Genomic DNA, 20,044 nt, shown 5'->3' with positions numbered 1-20,044 from the left:
GATAATTAGATGAGACGGGAGAAACTGTACTTCTCTTTAGTTTCATACAGATTACATTGCAGGAGAATATTTGTTTTGAATGTGAATTGTTTTATTTAAAAGTAGAAATTTAAAGCTTTGTTTAGACGCATGTTTCATGGTTGTGTGATAAGTATTAGCTGAGTTTCAGTTCATTTTCCAGACTTGTTTCAGAAAGATTTTTGCGGAGACAAAGTGAGCTGAAAGTGCACCCTGTTTATTTTATTTATTTAAAAATAAAAACAAGGTTTTGATGTTAATGTGAGTGTACACACAAAAAAAGAAGACCCTCTATAGTTTATAATCATGTATTTATTTTATTTATATGACCATAAATGACGGATTTTTTTTAAGTTTATGTTGCTGCTATGTGAAAAAAATCCAGCAAAACGCGTCGGCGCGTTTGCCGACCTCAGAGGGTTAGATTTCTCTAAAAGAGCACGCATGGGTGTGACACTGTGTCTTTTTAAAGATAATCATTCCACCCATGTATTTCTGGATGTGGTAGTTTCCTGGCTCTATCTGACTGTCACGATTGCAGCATCACGTGTCTGGGTTTGAAGCACGCTGACGTGGCTTTCGTGGATGAGTCATATACCCATTGCGGAAAGATGACCAACTCAGTGCTGTGGTCGAGACTCCAATACCCTCCAAAAAGGTGTAGTCCCCTCTGCTATGCCCCGATCTAGTCCCTCTGCCCAGCAGAGGGCTACTTCAGTGAATGCACAGGGTGACCTGAGGATCACAGTGATGCTAACCTACCGAGCCAATCTCCGTGGGCCCCTCACTCCTCTAGCGCATCACAAGCTGTGAAGCTTCCGGCTGAGATTGCTGATCCTTCCCATGGGTGATCAAGCATTTCAGCGTTGACCGAGTCTGACCCAGAGCTGACGGCCATGCTTTCCCGTGCCGCTGAGAGTTTTGGGCTCGATTGGAGGCCTCCACCGTGTCCCGAATGCTCTGACCAAGAGCGTCCCCCACCATTACCTTTCTTCGCAGAAGTGCACGAAGAGGTTATCAGATCATGGAAGACACCTTTTTCTGCCTGAAACCGAGCTCGTGCCACTACCCTCGATGGCGGGGTGGCCAAGGGACATGTGGAGATGCAACTGTGTCGACAAATAGCTGCAGTCTGGCGGGGCAATCCGTGTCTCCCATCCAAGGCCTGTGAGTTCTCGTCCGTGCTTATGGCCAAGGCTTACAGAGCCGCTGGATAGGCTGTCTCCGCCCTGCATGCCATGGCCCTCCTGCAAGTCTACCAGGACAAGGCACTGAAAGAGCTGCTTGAGGGTAGTTCTGACCAAGCGTTAATGCAGGAGCTGTGCACAGCGACAGACCTCACCCCACATGCGACGTAAGTCACTGCGCAGTCCCTGGGTCAGACGATGTCCACTCTTGTGATCCAGGAACGCCACCTATGGCTGAACCTGGCAGATATAAGGGAGACCGACAAATGAACATTTCTTGACTCCCCGATGTCCCAGGCTGGCCTCTTTGGTGACGCGGCTGAGAACTTTGCTGCACAGAAGCAGACTGAGGGAATCAAGCACATCCTGCCCCGGTGGCAAGCTGCTGCCTCCCCACGTCACTGGCTGCAGTCGCCCAGCCTGCTCGTTGCCGAGGGCGCCCCACTGCGGCTTCCACCTCGGCTCCCACTCGGCCACAGCAGCAGCCTCGACCTAGGCCACAGCGTGGAGCTGGCCACAGGAAAGTGGCGCAACCCAACCCATCCTGTACCAGCCACTGCCAAATCATTCAAGCGAGTTTTCTTTTTTTTTTTTCTTTCTTTTTTTTTTTTGCAGTTTGCAGTTTTCTCTATCTCTGGGTCCCAAGAAGGGGCGGATGGCAGTGTGTTATGCAATGCCTTGCCACTCTCATCCCCCTCTTCTATCGCCAGTGGGAAGCGGTGTGCGGTTCGAGCACGCAATGCCTTCTCACGCACCTCCTGCCCACCAGTGGAGCTAGGCAAGTGTTGCATTGAACACTCAGACCCCACTCTGGGATGCTGTGCCTTCCGGGTCTGTTACCTGTGCTCCACCTCACTGCCCCACTGTGGGTAAGTCTGTGGTTTCTCTGACCCCGTTTGCATGGTCTGTGGAGGCCTGGCTAGCGCTTCCTAGACCGTCTTGCTGGCTCATTCTAACCATCAGAATTGGCTATGCAATTGTTCGCCCGGTGTCCCACCAAGTTCAGGGCCATTCAGTTCACCTCAGTGCTGGATAAGGATGATCATGTCTTGCATGCAGAGATAGTAGTCCTACTGGAGAAGGATGCGATAGACCATTCCATCCAGCTGATATGAAGGCGGGGTTTTACAGCTCATACTTCACTGTACCCAGGAAAGGTGGTGGGTTACAACTGATCTTGGATCTGTGTGTTTTGAATCGGGCCCTTGAATCGTATGCATTCAACTCCAAGATTGGTTTGCAGCGATTGACCTGAAGGACGCGTACTTTCATGTCTCGATTCTCCCTCAACATAGACCGTTTCTGCGCTTTACGTTCACATTCTCAACTATCTTGATGACTAGCTCATACTGACCCATCTGGGGCTTCGAGTCAACAGGGAAAAGAGCAAACTCTCCCCCATGCAGATAATCTATTTTCTTGGTATAGAGTTGTACTCGTCAACATGACAATATTTTGCAAGAGCATGATTATAATAAGGATGTGAAAGCATGACTAGTGAGTAGATACATTTTCCTGTTCGGTGTGAAAACGTTTACTGTCCCCGAAAAACTCTGCAGTCCCATTCAGCCGCTTTTTAGAAAAAAAATTCAAGACAAGTAAAAGCTTAAAAGGGGGTACCGTATTACTAATATATTTTATGTTGTAGAATAAAATGTGAAAATATCTTGAAATGAACTTGTGTTAATCACAGACCTTATTTCAGGCATGACAGTGATCGTGACAACCGTATATAGCTCTCCAGTAAAATATGCTGCCTTTAGGTGTGCCATGTCATATTTGACGTTCCTTGAAGTTTGGTCGCAAGACATGTCTAGGCCAACTTGGCATGCCAATTTTACAAATGGAGCGTGAGGTAAGTAGTTTTAAGTTTTAGTGTCATGTCGCGTTGATCAATACGCCATTTCATGTTGCATTTTTATTGGCTAGTCAGTAGACGTAGGTCGTAGCAGCAAACACACTGTGAGATGATCATGCAAATTTTTTTACACTGTCAGAAAATGATCGCTGGCTATCTGACATGACATGGTCATGTTATAGACATGGTCAATATAAATTGTTGTTGTATTGTAAAAATTCTTTAAAATGCTACTTTACTTTTAGATACACTTGAGAAAGCCAAATCTAGTTGAACATTACAGCTCAGAGATATGTAGTCATGAACAATGACAAATGGGTCGGTGTGAGGGCTGGTGATCAGTAATGGCTGGTCTCAATCCCCTGAGGTCTACTTTGTGTTCTCCACAGCCCCCATCAATGCTGCTCTTAATGGGCCATTATAGACCTATGGATTGTCATCCGTAACCACTGCCACTGTCTGGAGCACAGGGGAATGATGGGATTGCTGTAAAGACTGCTGTAGAAGACTGGAGCTCAGACACCCTGAAACACTGGCACGTGGCAATGGCCATGACTGAGACGTCACTGAGAGAATTGGATGTTTATACGTTTATTCTGTTAATGATTTTGCGTATGTCCTCCCGATTTCTGCTGTTAAAAAAAACAAACATACAACACAATATTGTATGCTGAATAATATTATTTCAAATAGTATGCATTCTGTACATAGTGTGAAAATATTAGGCTGCAATACTCAAAACTAAAATATTGTCACATGACCTTTGCTAAACTAGGTGGTAAGTTAACATCTGAAAAATTAATTAAAAAAAATATTCTTTTAAATCAGTTGTTTGTTTGTGAATTATGGAAGCCTGGTTACAACTGAAGAAGAAAAAAAGGTAATTGAGACTAATTTAAAAAATAAAGTCAAAAAGTCACTGTCATGAGTTTATCAAGTCACAATTATGAGATATAAACTCAAAATGTTTAGATATGAAGTCATACTTAAGAGTTGTGGAATATAAAGTTGCAACTGCTAGATATAAAGCTTCTCAGGTTACAATGTAACCCTGGTTCCATGAGAAGTATATCTTGCTAAAATATCAAGGAGGATTGTTATCAGGCAAACTACCTCTATTTGTCAGGTTCTTGAACATGGATTGTACTAGGGAGGCTTTCTGCGGTACCCAACCAAAGAGTAGCAGAATACCCTACTTTAAGACCCAACAATAGTTGGGGAGGGGGGTAAACTAAACAGGGGAGTACAAATTGTCCGCCATACTTCATTTCACCTAACTCAACCCTAATGGTAGGTTATCAAAGGGAGCATGAAAGGCACTAAAACTTTGTAATTAGCCCTTCAGGCTACAACCTTGATGTTGCCACTCCTCCAAGCGGGAGCCTACATTTTACGCAAGCTCTAAACACTACAGGAGGCCACAACCTACTAAAGGGGAACAATTCCTATTTCAAGACCCAACCATTTGGGGAGGGAGGTAACGGAACAGATGGAGTCTTGAAAGTTGCCCATCGTAGTTCCATTCACCTTGCTCTACCCTAAGGGGTACTTGAGCAGCTTGCTAAAAGGAGCTTCCAAGACCATTTGAACCCTGCCTGGCAAACAGCATGCAATCAACCTGGTCACATAGTAACCCATTCAATCCTTGAAACCAATCAAAATACCTTAGCAACTGCACAGATACATGCAAGGTGCTAACACCTTAGTAATTAGTGCTTTAGACTACAACTTCTGGTATTGCCACTCCCCTAAGGGTAACTCTCCTCTCATGTCCAGTAACTCTTACCCCATAGGCTCTAAAATCCCCAAGCAAACTGCAGGGGAGCTTGGGTCCTACTTGAGTAATAGGCACTCCACCTATAGCTAGTGCTTATCTTTTTTTGCACCAGACTATAGTATGTGATGTATAACAAAGAGGGATGCCCATCTGCTAAATTCCTCTACTTGCTAGTATTGCCATAGCAGAGCACACTTCTAAAGGGGAGACATATCCCTACTTGAAGACCCAACAGTAGCTGGCGAGGGAGGTAATCAAAGTAGAGGGAATCTATATGGCACTACATAACTCCATTCACCTTGCATCAACCCTTAGGGCCATCCAAGTGGAAGATATGTTCCAGACAAGAGAAAGGCATTCTACAGTTTGTCAATAGTTCTCATCCACCATACTTTAACCCCAAGGGGTTACTTAAAAATGAAGGGTGAGGGGGCAGGATGTCCTCAGACATGTGGCCATCCTCTAATCTGAAAGTATATTTGCAGAAAACGAGCCGACAAACACTGCTTAGCTCGCTATTTGAAATGAGCGACAGAAAGAATGGTTTCCGATTCCTGTTTTTCTTTTAACCAAAAACCTGCTCCATTCCTCTGGCTATTCGGCAGTGGTTGCTTTCAAAGCTCCAGAGGAGCTTGTGATCTATCTAGCTGTGTGCTGACTTTGTGCAAAGGCCTGCAAGAGAATGGTACGTGTTTAAGCTGTATATTCTAAGCTGAAAAATGTGTATCATGTGGTAAAGGACCTAGCATAGAATATCTATAGGGTGTGTGACCATTTTGGGAAGGATGTATTGATATATATTGAAAACGGAGCAGAAATCTGGAGCCGCTCCTGCAGGAGGCTGCTCTGCTTTATTTCTGTAAAGAATAAAATCAAGCGTAGCGTTAGTTCTGGCGGGTCACGTTAGTCAAGCTCGCATCAGCTGACCCTCAGCTGATCCACATATACCTATAGGAATACGACGCCCCTCACCATATACATATATAAGCTCCTTCAGTATTATCAGCAGCTATCGCATTTCTCAGGAGCTAATTACCCTCCTCCATCCCCAGCTCCTCATCTCGCCCTGTCAGGATTTGACATTCTGATTCCCCTTGAATCAGAATAATTATCGAATAATGTTGTACTTTAAAATCTTGAATTAAATATATTAGCAGATTTTCATGTTGCTTTTGTTCTGTTTACCCCAAGGGGGATTATTGCTGCTCTCCCTGCTCTTATCCATGCTAGGCTGCATGGATGCGCAGGGAGTTCTCGCCCAGAACGGAACCATACCGCCAATCCAAACTGTATGCTAATTGTCAATCATATTTGACGGTAGTGGCCCTGACAGAAGTCTAATTCTGGCATCAAAAATCCTGAGACTCTGAGAAGTGATATTTCACAAAGGAAAAAAAAAAACACAACACATGCTGCCTCAAAAGGCAGGCCTGGAGCCCTTGCAACACCTGGGGCCTGTACCATGAAGCCGGTTTAGGTGGCTAGCCAGCTATGTTTCAGTTTAGTTTCCACCAACCCTGGGTTTTAGGTACTATGAAAGTAGCTTGGCTTTAATCGGTGTTCGTCGCCATGGTATCTTACGCCGCACGGCTAACCTGCTCCGGGGCAGGTTATGTTCTGGATTCAAGATCTCAGACTGAAGTTTGACCAATCAGCTGAGAGCAAAGAAACATATAGGTGACGTAACTTATTCCCAGTGTCTGTTGCAATGACTTCACCTTTTCTTCCAAATCCTGTGACATCTCAGCGCAAATTGTTTGACGAGCACTTCGTAGAGAAAGAGTTTTTAGCCAGACAAAATCCCCTTGCCTTTCCTGATAGTTACTTGTATGAAAGATACAGATTTTCCGCGGAAGGAATGTCTTATCTTTGCGAACTTCTTGAGCCGCACATAAAGAATTTAACACGTCGAATTCATGCACTTACTGTACCGCAAATATTGCGTTGCGTTTTTTTGTTGTTGCAAGTGGTACATTCCTGCACGGTGGGTGACGCACAGAAGCTAGGGGAAAACACGGTTTGTCGAACCATTCGTAAGGTGGTCCTCGCTCTGCAGGAGTACATGAATAGTTTCATTAATAGTGTTCCCCGGACATTTATCGGCCATGTCCATAAAAGAGGGCTTTTATAAAATTGCCGGTAAGATATATTGATAGGGTGACATCACATGAACACATTTTATTTTATTTTTTTCAAAAAGCAAATTGCACAAATGTAGCTACTATACAATATAATACATGTTAAGAATTATTTTAAATCTTTATTATTATTCTGTTAATCTTATGATAGGATTCCCTAGCTTTCTTAGTAGTACAAATACGTTCTATATTTATGTAAAATTATATGTATGTGTAGCCTATGTGTAATATAGCCTATAGCCTATTTTTATAATATATAAAAAATGTGCATGTATCATTTTTTATATATAATAAAAATAGGCTATAGGCTATATTACACATACATACATAATTTTACATAAATATAGAACGTATTTGTTTAACTTACACATTAACAATCAGCAATCTTTCTCCAACAGTCTTCTCTTGCTTTGGCAGCAGAGACCGTATTGTTTCGAGCTTGAAATACATATTTAAATTCATCGTAATTCTGAATGATTATCTCTTGCTCCTCCGCAGGAAAATATATCGCTCACGCTCTACCCGCGATTGGTTGTTCAGTGTCGACGTCACTCTTTTATGTGCACGCGCGCGTGGAGTAATCATAGCTTAAGGATCAAAGCCTGAGTTGACAGAGAAAGTTGATGAGCTGCATCATGGTACCAATAAAGCCTGATTGCATCGGTTTGGTTTTGTCAACTCAAAACTAATCCTGTAACCCCGAGTTTGTTCAGCTACCTTCATGGTACAGGCCCCTGTTTGTCTCAACACCCTCTTCAAAGGATGGAGATCACCACCCTCCGACAGCACTGCTGAGCCGAGATTGGGTGGATTCCACTCTGTCTTGCCTTCACATATACCCTTACATGAGTCGCAAAGTTGGAAGCAGAGGAGGCAGACTTAAATCTGCCTCTACTCTGCCCACCTACCAGAGCATGTGAGCAGAGCAGTAATATTTCCTCCGGAGCAGAGAGTGCCTTTCTGAAGATTTTGCTCCACCTGCTCTTTGTGATATGCTGGTTCGAGAATATGTGAATTAACAATTAGGTCTAAGGTTATAGAGTTCAAATATTGTTTTAATGAAGTTGCAATCCTTATACATCCTAAATGTATAGTAAACATCAAAGATAAGAACAAAGAAGAGAAGAAATTGAAAGGGAGTGTGGAAAAACATAATTAGCAAAGATTCATTTTGTGATATACTAACAACAAAATTATTTTTGTTTTTTACTTATGGATAAAAAGAAGTTTGAAATACCTTCTGAGCGCCATACTGTTAAGGAACATCCCAACGTCCACACTGATGCGAGTGCCATTTATATGTAAATATGTGCTGAGCGCTTTCCTCTCAATAACAAAATAAACATACAACAAGAAAACAGCGGTTAAGAAATCATCTGATCATAGTGATGTGGATATGTTTGCATGATATCTGCAACTCGGCAGTATCCTGTCAAGTCACGTCACGTTTATTTATAGCCTACTACTTTATAAAATATTGCTTTAAAGCCACAAATAGCATAACTGTAATCTATAGGCCTACAGTAATTGAGATATTTATTCAAGAAGTTCATTACAAACTGAAAAACGTTTAGTCCAAAGTAGGGATGTAAACGGTTAATCGATTATCGATTATAGAATTTACTCTATGAAATTAAATTAATTGTCGGCTAATTGAACATCGCGAACGTGACAAGATTCTCGCGGGCGGCGAGAGATCCGACACGAGATTCTCGCGGGCGGCGAGAGACCCGACACAAACTTGAGGCGGCAAAAAATAAACCAAACATGAGGCGGTCAAAACGGAGTGGAGTGTGGGAGCATTTCAAATTAATTAATGATGACAAAGACGCCCAATGTAAACTCTGCGGTACTACGATTAAGTACAACAGCTCTATGAGTTCGCTAAGATACCACCTTCATAACTTGCATGCAGCCGTGTTGCAGGGAGGAAGTCTGTCGCCTTCACAACCTACAATCGCTGCTGTGGTGGGAAGGCGAGTATGTGACCACAGGAAAGCAGAGGGCATTACTCAGAGGATTTGCGGCATGATCGAAAAAGATATGATGCTAGTTAGCACCACTGATGGTGAGGGATTTCGGGAGTCAGATAGATTATTATATGTAGGCTTAATATAGTGTAGGCTAAGCCTACCCATATACATTTTTATTTAAAATGTATTTTATGTTGCTTAATGTTTCACATGCAATGGGTGAGCCAGTGCACAATTATTTTTTTAAGTATTTGAATTTTCTGTGTATAATTTATTTTGTTAAACTACATAAATGCCATTATCTGTACCATATCCCAACTGTTACAATAAAACATCAATTGAGCAATATAACATGCATTTTTATTCAGTATATAAGCAATATTTAGCTTTTTATGTTAAAGACTATTGATACCGTGAGAAATTTACATTCTCAGGAAAATAGCTGCTTATCAGTTAATCGTTAATCGATCGATAAGGTCAATCAACTAATGATTAATGAATTAATCGATAATTTGCATCCCTAGTCCAAATAAATGTTATGTTGGAGCAGTATTTAAGCGAATATCGTTTACCGGCGAGCGTGAGCAGTACATAAGTGGAGCGTTCGCTTGGGCCGTGAGTGATTAAGCGGAGCACACTGGCAAAGAGTGGAATATTGAGCGAAGCATCACAGAGAAATAAAGTCACCTTTATTTATATAGCGCTTTTTACAATACAGATTGTTTTAAAACACCTTTACAGTGATAAAAGGGAAATTAATGCAACAAAGTTTGTTTCTGTTGTACAGCAGATCTAGAAGAAAAAAGTGTCAAAGTCCAGCTTAAGTAAGTTCAGTGATGGTTCATTTCTGGTCAAATAAGTTATTATTTTGGGTCATTAACAGACGCCCTAGAGAAAACAGTGATGTTCTCATATAATGGTTTCAAAGCAGTCAGATCAATAATACTGTTGAATATTAAGTGTCCCCAACTAAGCAAGCCAAAAGCCAAAGGCAACAATGGCAAGGAACCAAAAGGTCATCAGGTGACAGAATGGAGAAAAAAACCTTGGGAGAAACCAGGCTCAGTCGGGGGGCCAACGAACAAACAGTGTATGCTTATGATTCAAGCAGCATTACAGGTCAGAAGTCAGATTTGATTGGAACATTCAGAATATTATCCAGTTCCATCTGGTTGAAAATCGGAGTCATCACGTCGGTATGGAGACGGGTTTGTTGAGGGTCAGTTCCACTGGCTGTCCGGTAACACTTTATTTAACAGTGTCCTTGATACACTATTGTAATAACTATAAATTATGCGTAATTACATGCAATCATATACCAAACCTAATCTTAACCCTAACCCTATAGTGTGTAGTTAATTAATATTACTCAGTACTTAAATGTATTATTATTACATTGACATTTGTGACATTCAATTGCTGCCTAGGTACAAATATTAGTCTATTATACTTTGGGTCATTTCTTCAGAGCGTAACACATGCACTGAGAACTGAAATATTCATCTCCACACTATTGGTGAACTCCATCAAAGAAGAACATCACTTTCTCAGGGAGGGTGATTTGGAGGATGCAAGTTAAGCAAAGCCCATCTTCAAAGTCGCTGTCATGCCATATGGCAGCATACAAGAAAACCCAAATAATTGACCCAAAAAGACTCTTAAAACACATTTGTTTCAGAATCAAAGCACATATATAAAATGATTTTGAGAAAGCTGTCTCAGAGAAGGACCAGACACACCACCATTTTTTTTTACATTTTTTTGGTACACAGTAAAAGCACAAAAAACAAACAAAAAAAATAAAAAATAAACAAGAAAATCTATCAAAAAATAAAAGCAATTTATTAAAACAAATTTGTTATGTGATTTCAACTACACTTAAAAAAAAAAAAAAAAAATTCTGTGGCTTAGTAAACTTAATAAAATCTCTGAATATCGTTTACTTAATTGTTTGAGTTAAACATACCAAAATAATTGAGAGTAAAAATCCAACAGTTAATTTGATCTAAAATGTACAGATATATTTAAGTGTTTTGTTTTTTTCAATAAAATGATTTAGTATTTGACTAACCAATTATTTCTTTATAATACACTTAATATATTTGTGAAATTTCTATCAAAATATTTAAGAATGTTGAATTAAACTGATGTTTCAAGAAATATATACAATATTATTAATATATTTAACACACTCTTAAGAAATTGAGTAAGTTTACTCAATTAAAACAATGCACCCCTCCCACCCTCTAACGTGACGACAACAACGGTTGAGTGAGCGCGCGCTGTTGAACTCTCCAGTCTCCAGAACAGTTCTCGTCTCAGCATAGCATATTTAGTGCATTTCCTCTGTGAAATTTAGGTTTGTGTATGTTTTATTTTATCTACAAAATCATTACTGTGCTTTAAATCATTTTATTTAATGCAAAACAACATACAGAGGCGTAATTCGACACCTAAACGAGAGTCGCGCCTGTCTTTTCGCGTGATTGAAACGCCTTGCATAAACACACAACTTTATTCCTAATGATAATGGATATAATTAATTTGGATGATAAAATGTCTTCAGAACTGTCTCTGTTTGTTTATGGAGTCAGTCGCTCGCAGTATCTTTCGGCTATGAGTGAAATGCAGGACGGCGGTCTAATAGAAGTTCACCCGCAGAGCGCGAGTCCATCTCCGGCACGAGAACCAGCGCTGGGATATTGGATAACAGATCGGTTGATTACACTTAAATTAGGCGACCTGAATGTTTAAATGTTTCATTTTTACTTCTAAAATGTTTGTTAAATGAGTTTAAATTTAGGCAATATTGTATACATTTTAAAAACAGTGTAAAATATGCTGTATTGCTATACCTCATCGACAATAAAGGCCAATGTCATGTATACTGGTGGTTGTAATGGAATACTATTTTTCAAAGGTTTAGAGGAAATAAAAAAAAGTACCAGATGCAGTTACTCAGATGTACTTTTTTTTTTAACTTGCATTTACTCAATTCATACAGTAAATTTCATTGATGTCATAGCTTTAAATTGTACAAACATTTTTTGAGTGTAAAAATGTTTCACCAAAAAAAAATTTTACTTAATAGTTACATTTTTTAGTGTACCAACTGACAACTTAAATACTTTTGTTCATCTAATGATTAAAATAAATTATTATTATTATTGTCAAAGCAACTAACAATTGTTTAGCACGTAGCAATGCAAAGAGCTACAAATCTGATTCTTTCACCTTATTTGCCTCTTAAAATTAGAGGAAAACATAAAAAAAAAAAACATTAAAAAAACATTAAAAAAAAACCCTGCTAATTCAGTTAAAATATGAACACTGAACCATATTACAACTAACACAACATCAGCATAAATTAAGCAAGTAAAATGTAAGGCAATGATTAAATTTTTAATAATATTTCTCACATATATTTTTCATTCATTCTAGGAACTTGCACAACTTTTGTACAATTGTTTGTTCAGATGACTTAATCTAGAATGTTGGGAGTACATTTGGACAAGTTTTGAACAAAAACTTGAGTATGAAAGTGACGTCAACAAAACAACCATTCTTGTTCAGTTCACACAAAATAATAAACTCACTCTTCCTATCAAAAAGCCTTTTTCTAAAAAAAAGCTAATTACTAATTTTGCCAGAACATTTCGCAAGTTGGATTGAAGTGGTTGAAGTGAATTGTTTCTTGAACCACTGTAGTATAAATGGGGTAGTATAAATAAGTACATTTTTCATCTCAGGTTGAGCACTTGAATCTTTTGCTCATGGCTTTTCTACTTCGGCTTTCACTTGCAACCAGTTTCCCAATTTTTCATCACAAATTCTTCCCCTCACAGGGAGATCTTATATATAAGAGAGACTTCAACAAGCCATACACTGGATGCTATAATCACATACATTTACTGTGAATTACTTCCTGGGAACAAAAGATTCTCCATTTGACCCAACTCATGAGAAGGAACAGAATGAATGGCGGTTATTATAGCCCAAACTAAACGGTTTCAAGTGCTTTAAAGCAAAATTTGAAGAGAATGTTAACAAATGTTCAACGATTAAGTATGATATGTGCAGACAATAACAGACTGAGAGCGCACATCACAGTGCTTCTGAATGTGATTTATCATGGAAAGATTATGCATTCCTGGCATGCTATAGAAATGTATCCCCATACGCCACAATGAATGTCAATGCTAGTCAATAGTCAATGTTCCCCATGCACTGTTAACTACTTTTTGGACTAATAAAAAAACACTTGACTGAGTCGAGTGCCTACACAAACTCTTTGTAAGTGGGACCACATGGACTGTGATGTCATTTACAAGCATTTATTAATATTGATGATGTCTGAAGTCGACTCCAAATGTCAGACGGAGACTAATCTAGCCTCGGCATACAATGGGTGCTCATAAATAATGCATGTAATCGCTAATGAGGGTGACATAGATTTCTCCTTCTCTTGCAAAACGGAATCCACTTTTGACATCATGTCAACTCTGTGACCTGTCAGTCTGGTTTCATCAGACCCCATATTTAACCTCTTTTATGTTTGTATGCTAAAATAAAATGCCTAAGTAGCATGTTTTATATGTAGGGCTCATGATGAAGTTGACCTCAGGTAGCTGTACTGCTGTTGGCTTTGATTGAGTGTGGTAAGGCAGTGCTGTGCATTAAAACTAGTCTTTGAAAGACATGCAAAATATGCATTCATTAATGTCTTAAATGATGGATAGATAATTTATCTATCTATCTATCTATCTATCTATCTATCTATCTATCTATCTATCTATCTATCTATCTATCTATCTATCTATCTATCTATCTATCTGTCTGTCATATGTCATCTGTCTGTCTGTCTGTCTGCCTGTCTGCCTGCCTGTCTGTCTGTCTGTCTGTCTGTCTGTCTGTCTGTCTGTCTGTCTGTATATCTTGAATACTGTAAATTTCCCACAGTTTTGAGTCTCTGTTAGCCCTGAGATGGACTGGCTATCTGTGTTTCCCTGCCTATGCTGAGAAGGTTGATTGGCTCCAGTATCCTCTCAACCCTTCATTGGTCGAACGATTTGGAGAATGGATGGTTTATTAAAATGCTGTACAGCTTTATGAATCTAAGTAACTATGTCAGTGTTGTATCAATGATTTTGACTTAAAAAAAAAAAACAGAGCAGAATTGTTGTATTCTTATTCATTTGTTACTCTATTATGACATTCAAGAACCAGAACACTAATAATTAACTAAAATGCTCTGATTTATACATCTCTAGTCCTCATCTCTAAAATAATTACTTAAAATACACAGAGGGCAAAAGGCTTGTTTTTAATTTATAAATGAAATGAAGATGAGAGACGATTTTTCTATCCATTTATAACAATTTTTGCAGTAAATACTTTCCCACTACAGTGTTATTGGGAGCTGAAAAGTAGGCTACCTACATGCAATCAGCACAAGCAAGTTTTAAAAATACACTGTTTTTATTATCATTAAATGTAATTTAATTTCATGTGAACATTGCCTCCTTGTCAATGACTCTCTTATCTGTAATAAAGTAATATATTCTGCTCACATTTTCAACCAAGATTTCTAGTATTTTTTCTCCTTCAGCCAACTAAAAATTACATTTTTATGGCATCCCTACTAACTGCCTCAAACAAAACAAGATTTGATGCCACGAACCTGGTAAATCTGTCAAATCCAGCAACATCTAAAGTGCTCATCATACCTGTGCACTCAAACATAATTTTTTGTAATGTGTATTAGACTAAACAAACTAGTACAAACTTGATCAAAAATCATTGTTCCGAAGGGTGGCTCTAAAAAATAACAAACTATGGTGATAATGCTCTTTAATTGGCTATGTTTGGATTCAGCTCTTGTTTAGTCATGCTATTACATGGACATATTGTGGTTATTGCTCATTGTTTAAGAATAAGAAGATGCGAAAAAAAAAAAGATTAGATTGAATTAATGGATTCCAGTCTAATGCATGATAACATAAACAGTTCCCCTCGAAATGACTGTGGTTTGATTAATGTATCTCTTTGCACTCACCTAAAAATAGAGCCGGCAGGACCAATTACCCTCTATTTGCCACCTGGGAAGGCTGAGCTCATGCCAACAGCCGCTCTCCATGCCATACTGGGAATGAGCTAAGCGATCAGTCAGAACCCACACACTTCCACCAACTGTGCATTGCACGTCACAGAAAAATAAAGATGCAGATGTTTTCCGGTTATCTGCAGATATCGCTTCAGCCTTTTCAGCAAATGTGACTTACGACCAAGACTTATTCATCCACCAGAGATAAGAGGACAGCAACTATTTTCTATTCCCTTTGACAGCACAATGATTTATTTTCCCAAAGCCTTGTGTAAAACAAAGAGTGTTCTGTGAAAATAAATGGAGTTACAATGTTTTCTTAAAGCAGTGTTAAATGCATTTCAAAACCTGCTAATTAATTTACTGCATTAGTTTAGCTAAAAACACTGCATAACAGACAGCTTTAAGGCAAAAAATATATAACCCTCAAAATAGGTATTATTTGTTTATGTATTACAGGGATCCAACCATTATATGTGCATGACAGAATTAATCAAATAAATGCAGGAAGTAAAAAGTGTGATGTCTAGATCTGGTCACGTGGTAGTTATTATGTAAGGATAGTGTCAGTAAGTAGACGCAAAAAATCCATCTTAATAAACTGTGTTAAGACTTAAAGATGCAGTGTGTAATTTGTTGGATGTTAAAAAAAATTCTCCTCTCTCTGCTTATTATGCAGAGACATCTTTAAATAAGTCATACATAAGATTCTTATGAAAAGCGTAACAATGTTAGCCTCTGGAGCTTTTAAACAACAACGAAACAGCAACATTGTCTCAACCAATGACATTAATTTGCTCAAGATGCCAACCTGTGACTCCCTATAGGCCTGATGTCATTTCACTATATGAATTTGCAGGTCATAGTTCACCAAATTGTAACTGTTCACCAAGTTTCACCAGTTGGACTGTCAGAGGGCATTGAAATAATGATTTATTTTGGTATCATAATGTTTTTGTTTTAATTTTTCTATGACACTTTTAGATGATCAGAGTCAATTCAAAGATAAATACGCTTAAAATCTATAACAACAACATGTATACACGTCATGTGTCCGCTAACTGCAATGCTACCTTGAGTGTCAAGAAGAGCACACTTAGAAAGACGATGGACCACATTCATGAATTATGCCTTTAGGGCTGGGCAACTTTGGCACTCGAGATCTATTTTCAGCCAAAGTATATAATAAAGAGTGAAGATGTCAATTTTTCTAGGCAAGATATCACTTATGGCCACTACTGTATGTGCGCAACTAGTACAGCATACTTGGGCTATTAAGTGAAAACAAAATGGAAAACCGCTGAGACATAATTATTTCCACATGCGGTGATGCTATTCTTGACACAATCATTCAGTTTCTGTCTGTGGCTGCAGAGCTGATTGACGTAATTAGCAATAATGTGATAATTGTTCCTGGAAATCTGTCTAATGCCCTCTGCCGCCAGCTGTGTGCTCATTTAACAGAGGCCAGCTGGTACGAGATAGCTGTGCAGGTAAACCTTACAGCACTAGTCTCAAGGATTCCATTCTGGTTCGAGAGCAGGCCAAGTGGTTACTTTCACATGTCAATGACAACTTATATGAACATCGCAGGTCTCCTGTTCCTTATCACTGTCACTTTAGCTCTAGGTTAGGTGAATGTTTGATCTCAAGATGGCAACTATTCTCAATTTAATGTGCTAATTATTAATTTAAGCTATTTATATTAATAAATACATTTAGCTATGAGGCAACAAATAAATAAATACCAGGACCCTCTTTTGGAACAATCTGCTGAAGGAAAAAGTAACATTATCTTGCAAGTCCCTCTGCAACCTGGACAGTCCTAATGAGGCATGTATTTATCTCACCTCACATCCTCATATGTGTATGAGCTTACACCACTAATTACGAGGAAAAACTATGTTTTTTTTATTAGACAGATAGAACCTGATTTACTAAGGTCCCAAATGAAGGGTACTAATTTACTGGAGCAATCTAACAAATTGTGTGTGTGATTTATGGGTGTATTGTGGGATACTAAGAATAATTGCACAAAAACCTATAAATGCAAATAGGTTCTTACCCTTATTTAAACGAGACTTTTGAGTTTGGTAATACCAAATGTCAGCCGTGCAGTTAAATACCAAGGATATTCAAGCATGAAACAGAATGAAAAGGTTTTTGAAGTTGAACTATTTTTGTTAGTTGAACTACTTTAAGACTTTTCTTTTCTTCTTTTCTTTTCACAGCATCTTTTAAGTCAGTAGCCTAAGACATCAGTTCTCAAAGTGGGGTCCATGACAAATAGCCAGGGGGATCTTACCGTATTTTCCAGACTATAAGGCACGTTTTTTTTTCTAAAACGTGCTGTGACTTTTATTCCATAGTGACTTACAGTATATAATGCATTTAAAGGTGGTATCAGTGATTTCAGGCCCAAAAATATTTTTTATCACATTCATCTAATCTTTCCTAACGATCCGCTAGCTGCCCGCCCCATAAGCATGCCGTCAAAAAAACGCGTCTCCGTAGGCAGCCTAGGCTCTGAGATCTGCACACAAAAACAAATGGTTTAGCCAAACACTCAAAACCAAAACAAATAGTGTTCCAACCAATCACCGACAGGGGGAGGGTGTTGTGAGGTTTTGAGCCAGCTTTTTCTTCAGCTCTGACTTCGCGTGCAGCCGTGCACAAGCACAAAACCTCACAGCACCCTCCCCTGTCAGTGATTGGTTGGAACACTATTTGTTTTGGTTTTGAGTGTTTGGCTAAACCATTTGTTTTTGTGTGCAGATCTCAGAGCCTATAGGCTGCCTACAGAGACACGTTTTTTTGACGGCATGCTTATGGGCGGGCAGCTAGCGGATCGTTAGGAAAGATTAAATGAATGTGATAAAAATATTTTTGGGCCTGAAATCACTGATACCACCTTTAATGTCAAATAAGTGAAAAGCATTTTTGTGACATGGTCCAGAAAGAAGTTCACGGATGCCAAGACGGCAGAAAGCGCATCCTGTTTGTTTTCTTTATTTTACGAAAGTAACGTTTGCTGTTGTAATTTTGAATGTTCAGTGATTGTGTCAGCGACTCGCGTATCAACATATCAGTTCTAGCATTTCTAACTGGATATCACAGCCTATACATCATCAAACTAAAAATGCAGTCATCCAAACATAGAAAAAGTTATTCGGCTCAATTTGCATGCATTTACAATGTGTAGAATGTGCCAGTCAGCGTGAATACTGTCTCATTATTCTAAACACATTTTTCTGCATGTAAAATAGGCTGTTTTACATGGATATTGGGACATGAGTGAAGTAAAAAGCCATGCTTACATAATAAATAATAGTTTATCATCGAAATACGTGTGAATCACCAATGCGGTTTATCTCTCTCTCTCTCTCTCTCTCTCTCTCTCTCTGAGTGAGAACAACTTACATTTCACCCGGTGTGACTACTTAGGTGCAGGGACGGACTGGGGCTAAAAAACAGCCCTGGACTTTCTCCCAAATAGGCCCATCATCCGGCCATTCGCCCGTGCGCTACAGACACTAGCCAGGATGTCCTGTATGCCACAATACTGTAGCCTTTCAGACAAGGTATTCACAGCAAGTAACATCTCAAAACCAATGATGATAATTGGGGTTGTGTTTATTAATGAAGCCTCAGCCTTCAAATAAAAACAAAAAATGTACAATGCCATAAAATACAAATAATGAAATGTCACTGGCTACAGTAACCCCAAATTACACAAACTTGTAATTATAAAACAGTTATATACCAGGGGTCTGCAACCTTTTTGTGTGCGAGGGCTACCTCAAGGGATAAAATAATCTAGAAGGATTTTTTTATGTGTTATACTCCAATATTTATTATACATAACATGGTGAAGCTCTTTTTACTTTTCACCATCATATGGGAAATAATAAAATATCTTGAAATTCTGGTTCAGACTTAACCGTTTAAAAAAAAATCCTGAAAAATCCTGAAAATATTTATTGATTTTTTTGTTGATTTTCCATAAACCTATTGTATGTGTTATCAAAAACAGTAGCCCAAACATTTAGTATAAATATAAATGAAAAAAATAAATAAAATAAACTGCCATAACTTCTAAACAAAACATTAGCATTACATTTAATACATTTATACATGACTATATAATATATAACAGCATTTTTTATATGAATACAGGCACATTTCTGCCAAAAAAGTTTGTTTTACTAAAGTTAATTCATAAGTTTTGGTGTAAAATGTCTTCTAACTGGTTTGTTCTCGGAACAATGTTTCGCCTGTTTTTTTTTTGTTTTTTTTCGTCAATATGTTGAGGATATCAGCGCTGTTTCATCTGGCTTTTAACAAGCTTAAATCACATAGTCATTTGTGGGTTTATAATAGAGAGAATTCTGCGCTGAATTGAACTGCTTCTCAGTGGATCGCGCAGCTCTGTGTAATAATGTTCGCGTGATCGAGATCAGCCCGCACAGCTGCTTTGGCCGCGATCGCTGTTTTTTGGGCCGAGCTGATAATGCTCTGCGCTGCTCAGATCAAACACGTTTTGTTCCGCTTTTTGAGCGTTTGCCATTTGATGTTTCTCATACGCAACGCAAATGACAGCGTATAATCAAAGAGAGTTGGGTAATTTTGTAGAGGCAAAAGTTAAAATTGAAACGTTTAGTTGAAAAGGTCGCAAAATTATACCATTTATTCGAAGTCTGGAACCCCGACGGCAAGTTGGAGCTATTTATAGAATGTGTTCAGCGGGCAACTCACAGGCACCACGCTGGAGACCACTGCTATTCAAATATAATGTAGCCTAAGCAAATTTAAAAGTGCAGCCTTATAAAACTAAGTTTCTGTCAGTGGCTATAGGCCGACTCTTCTTCCTCAGTTGTTGTGTTTTACACGTAGCATACGTAGGCTGTTCATATAGCTTTATTAGACTTTTTTTTTTTTTTTTGCCGACGGCCCTCGGTTGGACGGCCGTTCTGGACTTTTCCAGAACGCA

The 20,044-nt window shown here is 38.9% G+C and overlaps 1 protein-coding gene across 4 annotated transcripts in view; it reads right to left on the bottom strand.

The window, feature by feature from the left end:
- grid1b (glutamate receptor, ionotropic, delta 1b) overlaps nucleotides 1-20,044 on the bottom strand; it is a 503,970-nt gene that overhangs the window by 359,686 nt on the left and 124,240 nt on the right. The gene's annotated exons all lie outside the window — the stretch shown is intronic.

The sequence above is a fragment of the Leuciscus leuciscus genome (assembly GCF_965113295.1).
Source record: "Leuciscus leuciscus genome assembly, chromosome: 21".
Classification (NCBI taxonomy): Eukaryota; Metazoa; Chordata; class Actinopteri; order Cypriniformes; family Leuciscidae; genus Leuciscus; species Leuciscus leuciscus.
The sequence above is the reverse complement of the archived record's forward strand: the minus strand, read 5'-3'. Positions and strand labels throughout refer to the sequence as shown.